Consider the following 18,728-nt stretch of genomic DNA (forward strand, 5'->3'; position numbering starts at 1 on the left):
CTTCCACAATGGTTGAACTAGTTTACAGTCCCACCAACAGTGTAAAACTGCTCCTGTTTCTCCACATCCTCTCCAGCACCTGTTGTTTCCTGACTTTTTAATGATCGCCATTCTAACTGGTGTGAGATGGTATCTCATTGTGGTTTTGATTTGCATTTCTCTGATGACCAGCGATAATGAGCATTTTTTCATGTGTCTTTTGGCTGCATAAATGTCTTCTTTTGAGAAGTGTCTGTTCATATCCTTCACCCACTTGTTGATGGGGTTGTTTGTTTCTATCTTGTAAATTTGTTTGAGTTCTTTGTAGATTCTGGATATTAGCCCTTTGTCAGATGGGTAGATTGCAAAAATTTTCTCCCATTCTGTAGGTTGCCTGTTCACTCTGATGGTAGTTTCTTTTGCTGTGCAGAAGCTCTTTAGTTTAATTAGATCTCATTTGTCAATTTTGGCTTTTGTTGCCATTGCTTTTGGTGTTTTAGACATGAAGTCCTTGCCCGTGCCTATGTCCTGAATGGTATTGCCTAGGTTTTCTTTTAGGGTTTTTATGGTTTTAGGTCTAACATTTAAGTCTTTAATCCATCTTGAATTAATTTTTGTATAAGGTGTAAGGAAGGGATCCAGTTTCAGCTTTCTACATATGGCTAGCCAGTTTTCCCAGCACCATTTATTAAATAGGGAATCCTTTCCCCATTTCTTGTTTTTGTCAGGTTTGTCAAACATCAGATAGTTGTAGATGTGTGGTATTATTTCTGAGGGCTCTGTTCTGTTCCATTGGTCTTTATCTGTTTTGGTACCAGTACCATGCTGTATTGGTTACTGTAGCCTTGTAGTATAGTTTGAAGTCAGGTAGTGTGATGCCTCCAGCTTTGTTCTTGTGGCTTAGGATTGACTTGGCAATGCGGCCTGTTTTTTGGTTCCATATGAACTTTGAAGTAGTTTTTTCCAATTTTGTGAGGAAAGTCATTGGAAGCTTGATGGGGATGGCATTGAATCTATAAATTACCTTGGGCAGTATGGCCATTTTCATGATATTCATTCTTCCTATCCATGAGCATGGAATGTTCTTCCATTTATTTGTATCCTCTTATTTCGTTGAGCAGTGGTGTGTAGTTCTCCTTTAAAAGGTCCTTCACATCCCTTGTAAGTTGGATTCCTAGGTATTATATTCTCTTTGAAGCAATTGTGAATGGGAGTTCAATCATGATTTGGCTCTCAGTTTGTCTGTTATTGGTGTATAAGAATGCTTGTGATTTTTGTACATTGATTTTGTATCCTGAGACTTTGCTGAAGTTGCTTATCAGCTTAAGGAGATTTTGGGCTGAGACAATGGGGTTTTCTAGATATACAATCATGTCATCTACAAACAGGGACAATTTGACTTTCTCTTTTCCTAATTGAATACCCTTTATTTCTTTCTCCTGCCTGATTGCCCTGGCCAGAACTTCCAACACTATGTTGAATAGGAGTGGTGAGAGAGGGCATCCCTGTCTTGTGCCGGTTTTCAAAGGGAATGCTTCCAGTCTTTGTCCATTCAGTATGATATTGGCTGTGGGTTTGTCACAGATAGCTCTTAATATTTTGAGATATGTCCCATCAATACCTAATTTATTGAAAGTTTTTAGCATAAAGGGTTGTTGAATTTTGTCAAAGGCCTTTTTTGCATCTATTGAGATAATCATGTGGCTTTTGTTGTTGGTTCTGTTTATATGCTGGATTACATTTATTGATTTTCGTATGTTGAACCAGCCTTGCATCCCAGGGATGAAGCCCACTTGATCATGGTGGATAAGCTTTTTGATGTGCTGCTGGATTCGGTTTGTCAGTATTTTATTGAGGATTTTTGCATTGATGTTCATCAGGGATATTGGTCTAAAATTCTCTTTTTTGGTTGTGTCTCTGCCCGGCTTTGGTATCAGGATGATGCTGGCCTCATAAAATGAGTTAGGAAGGATTCCTTCTTTTTCTATTGATTGGAATAGTTTCAGAAGGAATGGTACCAGTTCCTCCTTGTACCTCTGGTAGAATTCGGCTGTGAATCTGTCTGGTCCTGGACTGTTTTTGGTTGGTAAGCTACTAATTATTGCCTCAATTTCAGAGCCTGTTATTGGTCTATTCAGAGATTCAACTTCTTCCTGGTTTAGTCTTCGGAGAGTGTATGTGTCGAGGAATTTATCCGTTTCTTCTAGATTTTCTAGTTTATTTGTGTAGAGGTGTTTGTAGTATTCTCTGATGGTAGTTTGTATTTCTGTGGGATCGGTGGTGATATCCTGTTTACCATTTTTTATTGCGTCTATTTGATTCTTCTGTCTTTTCTTCTTTATTAGTCTTGCTAGCAGTCTATCAATTTTGTTGATCTTTTCAAAAAACCAGCTCCTGGATTCATTGATTTTTTGAAGAGTTTTTTGTGTCTCTATCTCCTTCAGTTCTGCTCTGATCTTAGTTCTTTCTTGCCTTCTGCTAGCTTTTGAATGTGTTTGCTCTTGCTTCTCTAGTTCTTTTAATTGTGATGTTAGGGTGTCAATTTTAGATCTTTCCTACTTTCTCTTGTGGGCATTTAGTGCTACAAATTTCCCTCTACACACTTCTTTAAATGTGTCCCCGAGATTCTGGTATGTTGTGTGTTTGTTCTCATTGGTTTCAAAGAACATCTTTATTTCCGCCTTCATTTCGTTATGTACCCAGTAGTCATTCTGGAGCAGGTTGTTCAGTTTCCATGTCGTTGAGTGGTTTTGAGTGAGTTTCTTAATCCTGAGTTCTAGTTTGATTGCACTGTGGTCTGAGAGACAGTTTGTTATAATTTCTGTTCTTTTACATTTGCTGAGGAGAGCTTTACTTCCAACTATGTCGTCAATTTTGGAGTAAGTGTAGTGTGATGCTGAGAAGAATGTATATTCTGTTGATTTGGGGTGGAGAGTTCTGTAGATGTCTATTAGGTCCACTTGATGCAGAGCTGAGTTCAATTCCTGGGCATCCTTGTTAACTTTCTGTCTCGTTGATCTGTCTAATGTTGCCAGTGGGGTGTTAAAGTCTCCCATTATTATTGTGTGGGAGTCTAAGTCTCTTTGTAGGTCTCTAAGGACTTGCTTTATGAATCTGGGTGCCCCTGTATTGGGTGCATATATATTTAGGATAGTTAGCTCTTCTTGTTGAATTGATCCCTTTACCATTATGTAATGGCCTTCTTTGTCTCTTTTGATCTTTGTTGGTTTAAAGTCTGTTTTATCAGAGACTAAGATTTCAACCCCTTTGTTTCTTTGTTTTCCATTTGCTTGGTAGATCTTCCTCCATCCCTTTATTTTGAGCCTATGTGTGTCTCTGCACGTGAGATGGATTTCCTGAATACAGCATACTGATGGGTCTTGACTCTTTATCCAATTTGCCAGTCTGTGTCTTTTAATTGGAGCATTTAGCCCATTTACATTTAAGGTTAATATTGTTATGTGTGAATTTGATCCTGTCATTATGATGTTAGCTGGTCATTTTGCTTGTTAGTTGATGCAGTTTCTTCCTAGCCTTGATGGTCTTTACAATTTGGCATGTTTTTGCAGTGGCTGGTATCAGTTATTCCTTTCCATGTTTAGTGCTTCCTTCAGGAGCTCTTTTAGGGCAGGCCTGGTGGTGACAAAATCCCTCAACATTTGCTTGTCTGTAAAGGATTTTATTTCTCCTTCACTTATGAAGCTTAGTTTAGCTGGATATGAAATTCTGGGTTGAAAATTCTTTTCTTTAAGAATGTTAAAGATTGGTCCCCACTCTCTTCTGGCTTGTAGAGTTTCTGCCGAGAGATCAGCTCTTAGTCTGATCGGCTTCCCTTTGTGGGTAACCCCACCTTTCTCTCTGGCTGCTCTTAACATTTTTTCCTTCATTTCAACTTTGGTGAATCTAACACTTATGTGTCTTGGAGTTGCTCCTCAGGGAGTATATTTGTGGTGTTCTCTGTATTTCCTGAATTTGAATGTTGGCCTGCCTTGCTAGATTGGGGAAGTTCTCCTGGATAATATCCTGCAGAGTGTTTTCCAACTTGGTTCCATTCTCCCCATCACTTTCAGGTACAGCAATCAGACGTAGATTTGGTCTTTTCAGATAGTCCCATATTTCTTGGAGGCTTTGTTCGTTCCTTTTTATTCTTTTTTCTCTAAACTTCTCTTCTTGCTTCATTTCATTCATTTGATCTTGAATCACTGATACCCTTTCTTCCAGTTGATCGAATCAGCTACTGAAGCTTGTGCATTTGTCACGTAGTTCTCGTGCCATGGTTTTCACCTCCATCAGGTCCTTTAAGGACTTCTCTGCATTGGTAATTTCCGTTAGCCATTTGTCTGATCTTTTTTCAAGGTTTTTAACTTCTTTGCATTGGGTTCGAACTTCCTTCTTTCACTCAGAGTAGTTTGATCGTCTGAAGCCTTCTTCTATCAACTCACCAAAGTCATTCTCCATCCAGCTTTGTTCCATTGCTGGTGAGGAGCTGCTTTCCTTAGGAGGAGGAGAGGTGCTCTGATTTTTAGAATTTTCAGTTTTTCTGCTCTGTTTTTTCCCCATCTTTGTGGTTTTAGCTACCTTTGGTCTTTGGTGATGGTGACATAAAGATGGGATTTTGGTGTGGATGTCCTTTCTGTTTGTTAGTTTTCCTTCTAACAGTCAGGACCCTCAGCTGCAGGTCTGTTGGAGTTTGCTGGAGGTCCACTCCAGACCCTGTTTGCCTGGATATCAGTAGCAGCAGCTGCAGAACAGCGAATATTGGTGAACAGCAAATGCTGCCTGATCGTTCCTCTCCTCTGGAAGTTTCATCTCAGAGGGGTACCCGGCCGTGTGAGATGTCAGTCTGCCCCTACTGGGGGGTTCCTCCCAGTTTGGCTACTCGAGGGTCAGGGACCCACTTGAGGAGTCTGTCTGTTCTCAGATCTCAAGCTCCATGCTGGAAGAACCACTACTCTCTTCAAAGCTGTCAGACAGGGACATTTAAGTCTGCAGAGGTTTCTGCTGCCTTTTGTTTGGCTATGCCCTGCCCCCAGAGGTGGAGTCTACAGAGGCAGGCAGGCCTCTTTGAGCTGCAGTGGGCTCCACCCAGTTTGAGCTTCCCAGCCACTTTGTTTACCTACTCATGCCTCAGCAATGGCGGGCACCCTTGCCCCAGCCTCGCTGCCATGTTGCAGTTTGATCTCAGACTGCTGTGCTAGCAATCAGCGAGGCTCCGTGGGTGTTGGACTGTCCGAGCCAGGCGTGGGATGTAATCTCCTGGTGTGCCGTTTGCTAGGACCGTCAGAAAAGAGCAGTATTAGGGTGGGAGTCACCCGATTTTCCAGGTGCCGTTTGTCCCCCCTCCCCTTGGCTAGGAAAGGGAATTCCCTGACCCCTTGCACTTCCCAGGTGAGGCGATGCCTCGCCCTGCTTCGGCTCAAGCTCAGTGCACTGCACCTACTGTGCTGTACCCACTGTCCGACAATCCCCAGTGAGATGAACCTGGTACCTCAGTTGGAAATGCAGAAATCACCCATCTTCTGTGTTGCACATGCTGGGAGCTGTAGATGGAGCTGTTCCTATTCGTCCATCTTGGAACCGCCCCCAGGTGAAGTGTGTTTCTTATAGGCAGCAAATAGTTATGTCTTATTTTTTTCCATTCAACCACTCTACGTCTTTTGACTGGAGAGTTTAGTCTATTTACATTTAATATTATTATTGATAAGTAAGGACTTACCTTTGCCATTTTATTTGTTTTCTGGTTGTTTTATGGTCTTCTTTTCCTTCCGTCCTTTCTCCCTTTCTTCCTTTCTGTCTTCCTTTTTGTGAAAGTAATTTTCTCTGGTAGTATGTTTTAATTTCTTGCTTTTTATTTTTTGTGTATTTGTTGTAGTTATTTGAAGTTACCATGAGCCTTGCAAATAACATCTTATAACTCATTATTTAACTTAATTAATCTATTTATTTATTTGAGACAGGGTCTTGCTCCATTGCCCAGGCTGGACAGCAGTGGGGTGATCTTGGCTTACCACAATCTCTGCTTCCTAGGCTCAAGTGATCCTCCCACCTCAGCCTCCAAAGTAGCTGCAACTATAGGCACATGCCATCATGCCTGGCTCATTTTTGTATTTTTTGTAGAGATGGGACTTCTTCATGTCACCCAGGTTGCTCTTGAACTCCTGGTCCCAAACAATCCACCCACCTCAGCCTCCTAAATTGCTGGGATTACAGGCATGAGCCACTGAGCCCAGCCATAACCCATGATTTTAAACTGATGACAACATAAGCTTGATTGCAAAAACAAAGAAGCAAAGATAAAAGCTAATACAAACTCTACACTTTTACTTAATCCTCCCTTTAAACTTTTGATTGTTTCATTTTATATTTTATTATACTATGTCTTAAAATCTATTGTAGTTATTTTTGATAGGTTCATCTTTTAGTGTTTCTACTCAAGATATGAGTGGTTTATACACCACAATTGCAGTGTTACAATATTCTGTATTTGTTTATGTACCCACTATTACCAATAAGTTTTACACCTTCAGATAATTTCTTATTGCTCATTAACATCCTTTTCCTTCTTAAAATGAAAGTGAAGCAAATACTATGTCCACATTTATGAGTAGGCACCTAGTGATAATGGAGCAAAGCAACTAGCCCTCAGGCAGAGCCTGGTAAGGTCACCATGCTTCACTCAGCACCTGGAGTCTGGCATAGCAAGCTCAGGTGGGCCAGTTTAGAGGGTCTGACTCACATTAACCAAATTCACAATATGCTGATCAGTTCCCAAGGGTCTTTATACTAAAGAGGGAAATTACTCAATAGACTGGATATTTGTAAGTATGTAATTTTTACCAACAGGAGAGTGGCTTCCTTTAAAGTTCAGAGAACCCCTTATTCTGTAGTCCTCTCACAACACTGTCTGAAAGGGCTAATTCTAAAAAATATCTCATCATCCAAACTTTGTGGCTGGTACCCTGAAGAGGCCCTAGTTCAATGTAATGACCTCTGGGCTTCTATTTTGATGTACATGTCACAGCACTATGTCCTAAGAGACATGTTTTAAAGAGGCCGGAGAGAATCGAAGACAAACTATTCATAAAAACATTGATATGAATTTAGATGTATAAGTGTGCACATCACCATAATGTGAGTTTAAAAGTAGAGAGAAAAAACATCATGGAGAAAAACAAGTTTTTAAAGCACAATATACAGAATAATTTTACAACTAAAACTTTGTGGCCTAGAGCATCAAGCCTGTTTATTCGTCATTTCTTTATCTGCATTGCCCCCCAGTGGTAAAATGGCATTAGTCCTTTGGAGAAATGAGGTAGATTGAGAGTGAAGGAGACAGGCTGAAACAAGAAAGGGGCAACAGGTCAGATTAAAAAATAAAATAGAAAAGAAGGAAAGTTTTTGTTTCCTGGAGCAGTAATCAGGAGAGTTTGGCATGAGAATGTTGGGGAGAGCCCCCAGCACCTGCAGCTTTTGCTGCCCATGGACATTGGTTAGGTCTCTTACATTTCTTAGAATTGACGAGGTTTTGCTTTGCTTTGTTTTGCAGGCTTGTGTAGGGTGGGCGTTGTGATACTGAGTCACATTGCTCAGCCACCACTGTACCTACCCTGCACTCCCCATCATCTCAGAGAAATGTAGCCTAGGAAATTGGATGACATGGTCCATAGTATGCATTTAGCAGAGGAGATGTTGGCAGAATAGCTCAGTGGCCCAGAAATGCAGGGCATTCTACCCTTTTCAGCTACCCTGGGGACTCACAGACAGAGGAGGGCCTTTTAAAGAGGGTGTTTGTTTATAATTTATGTCCATCTGTTTTCAATGAGACAAGGAGAGCTACAATGAATATCACAGTCCAAGGGACATTAGAAAAATAAAGAAAGCAAACTAGAAACAATCTTGAGGAAGGAGCAGAAACAGTACAGGGACTTTGGCACAAGGTGATTACCACAACTAAGCATTGCATTTAGTTCTAAATTATGGCTAACGCAAACTGGAAATGCAGGGAATTATATAGTTTCCATTGCCTGGAGCAAGAAAACATAACTGATCTTCAGAGATACACAGTTCTTGGCATTATATGACAAGAGGAATTCCAGAAATTTTAGATCCATAAATAAATATTGCATTGAAAGGTATCCAAATGTATAGTTGATTCTCTTCCATGAGAGCTTGCAGACCTGTTACTACACCTAGTTAGTTCCCCTAACCTCTGGTGAGACCTCTAGTGGGCCATGGAGTTACTGCAAAGTGTCCGTGAATCTCGATTCTAGAGGGATTGTTTCAGTAGTGAAAAAATGTTTTGTGCAAATAAATGTACCAATATTTTTCAAAAATATTTAATATGAAGATTATTATAACTAGTAAAATATAAATTTATGTAAAAGAACTACTAAATTCACATTAGCTTCTAGTTATTACAGATTTTCTTAATTAGAGTCTACTAATAATGCCATTATTTTAAAATTGTATATTACAAGTAGGTCCTTGTGCTTGTAAAGGTTGTAAACCATCACTGGTGCAGACTATCTAGATGGTGTTATTAATCTAAGCGGAGAGGGCAGACACTGCCCACCCCTCCTTAATCATACTCTCAATAACTTTTTCATGTTCTATGATGAGCTCCAAGGAAGGCACTTTGTGCTCAGATGCTCTGGGGCTTTGCTCAGTAGTTAGCTTTGTGGTTTTAGGAGGCCCAAGAGAACTTCAGGGCTTTCCACTCTGAGCACTTTGTTCAGGAAGCTTAAGAGACTTGTTGTGGTTTCGGAAATGACATGCTTGAAGTTGGAGTTCTCACAAACTACTGCTCCTGCTTAAACAGATGGTAGGAAGAAAGACAGCCATAGAGGCTGGTGGCCTGAAAACCGAAGCTGTGGTTGTCTCCACAGGCAACTGTTCTTCAACAAGTTTGCAATTAATTGCTCCACAGAGACATACACACTTCTTTCATGTGGGCAAAGAAAGAACTTTATCAGACAAAAAGCCTCATTTCTCTTAAAACGGGATGAAGGGGAGGAAGTTAGGCAGTCAATCGGGGCAGATTTTACAACAGTGAAAATCACGTTTTTGTTGAGTTCTCCCTTAACATATGGGTGACTCCATGCTGCTACAGATGCTTCATAGATATTTGTGTTACTGTCAACCGCTGGCTGATGCTCCAACTGCCATAAAGCCCCCAGAGAGGGGGAGGCAGAGCTCCCTCAAGCAAGCCTAAAATCTTAACCTACTGTGGTCTGACTCAACCAGCTTAGCTTGGCTGTTTGGGGACAGAAGCTGATGGCAACAAGATTTCAAAAGTAAAAATGGGCATGTGCAAAGCCTTCTAAGAAACAAAGTATTTCAGCCTCACCTGATGCAGTGGTGCCATTAAACAAGCTACCAAATCACCATCGCAAAAACAGACTGGCATATTTGTTAAATATAGTACCAAGGTCACAAATAGTTTTTAGTTATAACTTTAAATTTATATATAGACACATATAACTTTGAATGTCTAGACAAAAATGTCTCTCCCACAGTCTGTCATGGCTCCTAAATTATACCATTGGAAATTCATTGATTTGAGCCAAGAGTCTTTTCTGTCTCAGAATGTGAACATTCTGGTGGATGTGTCTTGTAGAAATGGGGAAAATAACAGACATCTGAAGATGGGACAAGGTGCCAGTAAGGAAAATAGAATGATAAAGGAAAATAAAAGGTAAGACAGATAGTTCTCACAGCTTGGAATGTTTGGAATCTATGGTCAGAAACAAGGTGGCCAAAGGCAAAAATCACAAACTGGGCAAGGTTCTGCCGGCTTGTGGCCCAACCTCTCAGCTCCCCTCCTCTTCCCTGCCAGGCCCTCCTCCCCTTTGGCAGACTTGATCTCAAGCTTTAAGCTCTTTTTTACCCTCTTTGCTTTAGCAAACCTATCATATAAAGAGCACTGAACCAAGGAAATGCACATTCACATCTTGATTCGTTGGCTAAGGCATTCCATCTCTTTCCATTTTTCTTGTAAAATGTGGTTATTACTGTATATTTATATAGTGTATATATACACTAAACATATATTATATATTTATATATAATATATATTTTTTCTTGCATCTTGACATTACTGAAGTCTGGAAACATTTTTGAATGTGTACCTTTTTTTTTTTTTTTTTTTGCACTTTCTTTTTTTTTTTTTTTTTTGAGACGGAGTCTCCCTCTGTCGCCCAGGCTGGAGTGCAGTGGCGTGCTCTCGGCTCACTGCAAGCTCCGCCTCCCAGTTTCACGCCATTCTCCTGCCTCAGCCTCTCCGAGTAGCTGGGACTACAGGCGCCCGCCACTACGCCCGGCTAATTTTTTTTTTGTATTTTTAGTAGAGACGGGGTTTCACCGTGGTCTCGATCTCCTGACCTCGTGATCCGCCCGCCTCGGCCTCCCAAAGTGCCGGGATTACAAGCGTGAGCCACCGCGCCCGGCCTTTTTTTGCACTTTCTCACATGTTACTGTGAGGGCTGAATGTGAAAAACTTTTTCTAAAGTGTTGGCAATGTATAACCATAGACAAATAAAATGCCCTGAGATCATTCCATACAGCATCTGCTTATCTATGGGATGATGGTCCAAATGATTGCCAGTGACATCTCACAGGTTCCTACATAGCATGCACATGAGGACTTATAAAGTATAAAGGCTGCTGGAAGATGAATGTTGGTCTTCTGGCAGATGAAGAAAGAGGAAGGTTTGAAGACAGGCCAGCCATATGGTGCTTCTCAGTATACCAGGTGGATAATCCTCACTCTTCTTCCTGGGCTATTCTTCAGCAATTTTTATAGTATAGCATCTATTGTCTTTAAAATATTATGGTCAGGGAATGCATGGCGTCAGGCCTACTGGGGATCTGGCTGTGGTCAGCATTCTTAAATTCCAAGATGAATTTCTCAAAGTTAGACAATAAGTTCTTCGCAGAGTCAGCATTCAAACTTAGAAACCCCTGTGTCCTGTGCAGATAAACATACCTTTGCAGCCAGTGAGTGGAGAGTCAACAAATATTTGTTGAATGGCGCTATGTGCTAGGTTCTACACCAGCCATCAGACATGCAAAAATGAATACATCCTCCTACAAACTGATAGTAGATAGGAGAATGTGCTAAGAGCATGAAGTAGAAATTCACAAAAGAAAATTTCAAATGACCAATAAATGTTTAAATGCATGTAATTCACTAGCAATTAAATAAATTTAAGGCCAGGCATGGTGGGTCATGCCTGTAATCTCAGCACTTTGGGGGCTAAGGCAGGAGGATTGCTTGTGCCCAGGAGTTCAAGACCAGCCTGGGGAACATAGCAAGACCCCTTCTCTTAAAAAAAAAAAAAAAAAAAGAATTAACAGATGGTGGTGCATGCCTGTAGTAACAACTACTCGGGAGGCTGTGGTGGAAGGATTACTTGAGGTCGAGGCTGCCATGATCACACCACTGCACTCCAGCCTGGGTGATAGAGCAAGACCCTGTAACAAAGAAAGAAAAAGAAGAAAGAGAGAGGAAGGAAGGAAGGAAGGAAGGAAGGAAGGAAGGAAGGAAGGAGAGAGAAAGGGAGCGAAAGAGAAAGAAGTAAATTTAAGTTAAAAGGAGAAACCTTTTTTTTTTTTTTGCTCTGTTTGTCAAAGTTTAAAAACATGACTATACTCAGTGTTAGGAGGGTGTGGGGTCACTTTCCTATCCAGTTGATGTTAAAATACTACCTTGCTAGGGGAGTTTGACAATATGTATCAAAATAAAAATGCCTGTCTTTATCTTGGCAATTCCTATTTCAGGAATTTAATCAAAGGAAATAATAGAAAAGGGGCTCAAGGATGTGTATACAAATATTTTCATTGAAGTATTGTTCATAATAACGGTTTCATTTAAATGTTGTTTACAGTATTGTTAAATAGTTTATGGTCCATCCTTTCTATGGAATGCTGTGCAGTTGATAATGTATACCTATGTTAGGATGGTTATCCACAATATATAACTAAGTAAAAACAACAACAGCATGCTATATACAGCTTAATCCTATTTGTTTTTCAAAATGTATATATGCTTATATACATAGAAATACATTTTAAAAATCCTCCAAGATTGTAAACATGAACTAGCCTTTCATTTTTATACTTAGTTCTTTAATTTTTTGCAATGATCTTTGATTACTTTTTTTTTGAGACAGAGTCTCACTCTGTCACCCAGGCTGGAGTGCAGTGGCGCAATCTCGGCTCACTGCAAGCTCCACCTCCCGGGTTCACGCCATTCTCCTGCCTCAGCCTCCCGAGTAGCTGGGACTACAGGCGCCCACCACCACGCCCGGCTAATTTTTTGTATTTTTAGTTGAGATGGGATTTCACCGTGTTAGCCAGGATGGTCTCGATCTCCCGACCTCGTGATCCTCCCACCTCAGCCTCCCAAAGTGCTGGGATTACAGGCGTGAGCCACCACAGCCAGCCTGTTTACTTTTATTATCTGAAAAAAGCATTAAAATACAAATGTTAAACACTGTACCCTAAAGGAGATCACATTTGTATATTCAGCATATTTTTTCAAGTTGGAATGTGAGTTGTCTACCAAGTCTAGAATCTACAGAATTGATAGCACTAGCAAAGCTGTGAGACTGCCCCTCTTTTCAAAAACCTAAGCCCAGTCTCACGAAGAGAGCAGGGAATCCAGAGACGACCTGCCTCCAGTCCTGTTCTCAGCACTTTTCTACCTAAGAGAAATCAGACCCAGGTGATGTAATCATTTCTCTTGAGCAGGGAAGGAACTAAAGTTTATTAGGAGGTTCTTAACTTCTAGGCACTCTGCTGGATCCTTTTATATCCTCCACCCATGAGGCAAGTATCACTAGACAAAGTAACTGGTCGCAAATTGCACAGCTAGAAATTGGCAGTCATGACTCAAATCTAGCCCTCTGATTCCAAAACCTATGCTATTTCCCTGGGTTCCTTACTGTCTACTTTTTTGTGTTTACCAATATAGATGCCTGCTTCAGTGTGAAATAATCTGTGCATTAAAATTTGCACTTAACTGAGTCTCCCTTAGAAGAGTCCTACAGTGGGCATATGCCTGTCATAACCTGGCTTTCTTTAACTGGCTAGTGACTCATATATTCTTCCATCCATCTATCCATCCTTACATATATCATCTGCATTCATCCATCCTTTTGTCTAGAATTTGTTAAGAGCAATATAGTTTATAGTTTAAAAGTATGATCCATAGAACCCAATTAGCTGGGTTCAAATTGTGGCTCTACTGCTTAGTAGATAAAATGGACAAGTTGCTTAAAAACTTTGTGCCTTCTTTTCCTACAAAATGGGAATGATAACAGTACCTACCTCATAATGTTGCTGTGAACATTAAATGAGTTAATCAACGTAAAGTACTTAAAGCAGAGCCTGGCATGTAATAAGCACATCACCCCCATCATTATTGTTAATACCATGCACCAGGTACTGGGCTAGATGCTGAAATTTCAAAATAGAACAAGATAGGGTTTCTGCCTTCAGGGAGCTTATAGTCTAGTGAAAGAAATAGATACGCCAATACCATACGGGCAGAGTGTTGTGCTGGCAGCACTGGCAAGGGTGGGGCCAAGGGGGGCTTTCCAGGGAAGATGTTGTCTAATCTAAAGTGAACCCAGCAAACGTGGGAAAAGCAGGGACCAAGGCCTGGAAACAAGGATGTGTGGCCAGCTTGAGGCACAAAGTGGTGGAGAATTACTGAGGTGCAGAATGCCGGAGAGGTACTGGGGAGATGGAACTGGAGAGGGGACATCAGCTCTTGTTCTTTGGCAACATTTTTTTTTTTTTTTTTTTTGAGACGGAGTGTCCCTCTGTTGCCCAGGCTGGAGTGCAGTGGTGCAATCTCTGCCCACTGCAACCTCCACCTCCCAGGTTCCAGTGGTTCTCCTGCCTCAGCCTCCCAGGTAGCTGGGATTACAGGCACGTGCCACCACACCCAGCTAATTTTTGTATTTTTAGTAGAGACAAGGTTTCACCATGTTTGTCAGGCTGGTCTTGAACTCCTGACGTCAGGTGATCCGCCCACCTTGGCCTCCCAAAATGCTAGGATTACAGGCATGAACCATGGTGCCCAGCCCTTTGGCAACTTTTATAAAGTCCCCTGAATCTAATGCACCTGACCATACTCCTCCTTTTCTTGCTTTTAAACTTTCTCCCTATCACAGCCCTTAATTATATCAGACCTAAAAGATAAGGTCAGGATCACAGGCAAAACCTCTCCTTTCATTATGCATTCAGTTTCTGTGGTTGACTAACTGAATGTTCCAGCTACACCTGTGTCTGGAAACTTCAGCATATTTAGAGTCTCAGACCGTGAAAGTGGGATCCAGAGTGTCCCAGGCTTTGGGGAAAACTGACTTCCCAGGCATCTGAGTATGGCAGGCTTTTCTGCACAAGCTGCCGCCCAGTACACAGAGCAACATCATATGCTGGGGGCCATACCCCTGCCTTCAGCAGAAATCACAACGTGCCTGCAGGGCAGGCTGACCAGCTTAGGCAGGCAGAGTTTATTATAGTTCTTATATTGTCCTTCTCAAAAATAATTATGTTCCAAGGACGGAATGAGAGTGATGCAACTCTACTGACTCTGAGTTTTACAAGTCTGTCTTAATCAGTCTCCAGGATTGCTCTCCCTCTATTTCTTAATTCCCCTTTAAAGTGTCAAGTAGTACATGTTTTCAGATTATTCAGCTTTAATTTATGCCCCATTCATCAAGAAAATTGTGTATTTTTAATTTTGGTCTTCAATCATTGCATTCCACAGGTTCTGTGTAAAATGTAGTTAGGCCGAAAGATTCTCATTCTATTTTGAGATTCCGTTAGGGTGCTCACAAAACTGGTTACCATTTTCCAGAAACGGTTCAAACCCTGTTACCTATATTTATCTTCAAAAGGACTTTTGTAGTTTTATCATAATACCCTTGGTGTTTCTCTTTTGGCTTCAGCTTGCTTTCTGTTTTTTGGTGTAACATCCTCCATTGTGTATTTTTGGCAACAGAGCTAGTCTGAATCAGTCTTCCTTTCATTTCTGAGGCAAACCGGTGATTCATCTTTAGCATGGGAACCACTTTTACAAACACGGCTGTTACTGTTTTCTGTCACTGAGGTTTGAGTTAGGAAGATAGATCAAGGAAAGTTGTCTCAAGAGACATTCAAGTTTGCAATTCGTTCTTCATGGTTGCTGCTGTCTACAGCACCCAAAAGAATGTCAGTGCAGGTCAGGTCCCTTTGGCCTGCCTTTGGCACCACCCCTGCTTGAGGGGGAAGTTGAGATGTGTGGAGGAGGATGGGCTGAAAGTTGCATGGAAAAGTAATAAAATCATGTGCCTCCTCATGTGCTATACTGAGAAGGGCCTACCATCACCTATATTGTATTCCTGCTGAAAATGTTTAATCTGAACCTAATGGTGAGGAAACAATTGGGCACATTCAAATTGAGAAGTATTTTGCAAAACAGCTGGCTTAGGCTCTTCAAAAATGTCAATGCAATGAAAAACAACAACAATAAAAACTTGGGGAATGGTTCTAGATTAGTTCTCAAAATGTAGGCCCTGGACTAGCAGCATGGGTATCACCTAGGAGCTTATTGGAAAAGCATAATCTCAAACCCCACCACAGAACTATAGAATTAGAATCTACATTTTAACAAGATCCGAGGTGATTTGTATGCACACTCAAATCTGAGAAGCTCTGCTCTAATATACAATTATTATTCAAATTGTCCCAATAGTCTCAGCAATATCCCTCTTTGCTGTTCCCTGCCCTACACCCTCCGCAAGTCTTAATCTAGTCAAGTATCTCACATTACATTTAATTGTCAAGTCTCTTTTACTTTAGAACTGTGGCTCTAAAACTTTAGCATGCATCAGATCCACTTGGAGGGTTTGTGGAAACACAGATTGCCACCCCTCCCTCAACCTTATTTCTTAGTGGTGGTGTTAGTTGCTGTTGACTCTGGGACCACACTTTGAGTACCAAGATGTCAAATAATAGTACATATTATTTCAGTGTTAAATTTCTAAGTGTAATAATCATGGTTATATAGGAAAAGGCCTTTGTCCCTAAGAGATTCTTGCTGAAGTATTTAGGGATTAAGTATCATGATATCTACAACTAACTTGTAGATCAACTAACTTTGATTCTGTAAAACAAAGAAACAACTAGATGGATGGATGGAGCATGGATGCATGGAGTGGATGGATGGATGTGATATGGACAAGCGATAGGGAAATACCAGATAGGAGGGGGTGCTTCCCTGGCAAAGGCTCCACCCTCAAGCCTGAAGACCCATGGCCCTAAGTGGGAACAGCCATTTCTGTTTTCATGCCAAAAAAGTTGCCTTTCAGCTCACCACACCCCCTATCCTGTACCCCGTACCTATATAAACCCCAAGTTCCAGAAGCAGAAGAGCAGATGAGGAGCTAAGGAGACAAGCAAATGGCAGAATGATGTGGCAGAGAAAGAGAGAAGAGAATGTCTGAACACCAAGAGGAGTTTGACTGGGGGCGGTTGGAGAGAAGTTCAGCCACTGGACAGCCAAACTCCAGGGGAAGATAATCTTCCCACTCCATCTCCCCTTCCAGCTCCCCATCGATTGTGCTGAGAGCCACCTCCACCACTCAATAAAACCCCACATTCATCCTTCAAGCCTGTGTGTGACCCGATTCTTCCAGGATACTGGACAAGAGCTCAGAATACAAAAAGCTGTCACAGTGGCCCTCTGCCCTTGAGAAAAAGCAGAGGTGCATTGAGCTGGTTAACACTTAAGCCATCTGTGGACAGCAAGGCTAGAACAGCATTGTAACACTGGGGCCACAGGCACTCATCTCTAGACACTACTGTGGTACCAGAGCCCAAAGCACTCACCCCAGCTCCTGCACCTGCCTGTCTGCATGCTCCTCCATCCTGTCAGGGGTTTGAGCAGCGAACAGGCAAGCCACACCCCTGTCACACGTCCTATGAGGGAAATCAGGGAACTCTCCCATTTCAGGTGGATGAAGAATAGATGGATAAAACAAATGTGACAAAATATTAACAATCAGTGAACATTAACATAGATGAACAATGAACATAGTGAACAAAATAGTTGAGGAAACAAATAAACAAACTGTGGGGGAGGAAAACACCTTTTCCTCTACCCTCTTAGGCTCACTGCCCAGGACTCTGCAAATTAGACTGCTAAAAGACAGATTGACAAGAGAAAAGGCACACATATTTTATTTTATGTTAATTTTTACATAACAAGGGGACCTTTTTTAGAAAAGAAGCGAAGACCCAAAGAAGCAGGTCTGGGAACTTATATGGCATTTTAAACAAAGAACAATACATTGCAAGATATGTGACAAGAAAAGAAAAGGGCTTGGGGCTTCCAAGCACTGCAACCTGTGGGTAGGTAAATATGCGGGGGAAACTAATGGAAGATGAAGCTATCTTAGCAAGATTTGTTTGTGCAGGCCCACCTCAGTGCTGACATTCTGTTTTCTTCAAGGTCATGGTACTTTTCTGGGAGAAGAGATTTATGGCAGTCCTTATTTCTCAGCAGTTTCTGCTTTTACTCAGGTAAGGGAAGCTCTGGGAAGCCTTCTTTCTGCATCTGTTGAATCCCAAATGTCTTCAGCTCAAGATAATTTTTATGCTTAAGTGGCATATTTTAGTGCAGCATATTCTGATCCTCTTCAAAACAGTGTCGACCTAGAGGTTGTAGATTTTATGTGGAGTCTGGAAAGAGCAGTGTTTGGGTGGATCTGATTTGCAACTCCTCACTGCTTAGTGAGCAGAGTATAGTACGTGACCCAATAACCAGCCCTATTATTTTAACCTGAAGAGCTGAATCAAAGCTGGTCTTGTAGGTAGTGTTTTGTCCCATAATGACCAATGGGAGGGGTAACAATATTGAACTGATTTCACTAATATTAAGTCTTCAACCAACATTTTCTTACCATTTGTTTATGGGTCAGGAATATTTGACCCTTGCCATCTCTGTCCAGTCAGCAACCATCCATGGGTGTTTAGAGTAGGCAGTGGGAGGGGTGTTCCATTAATCACTGAGATGAGTAGGTCAAAGCACCCTGGTCTAGTTGAGGAAGGAATGCAGATTCTGGTTCTGGCAATGCCAATTAAGAGGTAATGTTGTCAAGGCAGGTTACTTAGGCCCTTTGGCTTGGTGTTTCCATGTCTGTAGCCTGATTGTTGACTAGAGCAGGGATTTTCAAATTGTGTTTTGTGAACCTTCCAAGATTCCCTAAAGATACCTCAGGGACTGGTGGAAGGAGTGGGGGGTACCTGTTAGGAAGGTTTTGGGGGAAGGTTCCTGCCCTACTCCAACCACACATAGTGAACCATTCACCCCTGTGTGGTGATGGCAGGTGGGACACTGATGGGAGGAATAAGGTGGTGGAGTGGGGAGAGAATACAAAGAAAGGCAGAGTGCTCCTTGGCCACATATGAACCACCTCATTCTTGTGAAATTTATCGAGTGCCTCCTAGTTCAGGCCAGACATCCTCATGAAGACTGAAGAGGTGGCCAAGGCAGCACAGGGTCCAAGGACACAAGGCTTCTTAGAGGAGGTATTTTTCAGTCAGATCCCCAAAAGCAGCTCCAAAACCCATGACTGATTCTAAGGCTGGTGTATGCCCTGTCTTGCTCTCCATAGCAAAAAGAGAGGACTCTTTTCATGTTGCCACTGTAAATGCCCTATGTGAGCTACATGCTTCAGTAAGAAATGCCCAGTATC

The sequence above is a fragment of the Hylobates moloch genome, unplaced genomic scaffold (genome assembly GCF_009828535.3).
Source record: "Hylobates moloch isolate HMO894 unplaced genomic scaffold, HMol_V3 SCAFFOLD_3, whole genome shotgun sequence".
Classification (NCBI taxonomy): domain Eukaryota; kingdom Metazoa; phylum Chordata; class Mammalia; order Primates; family Hylobatidae; genus Hylobates; species Hylobates moloch.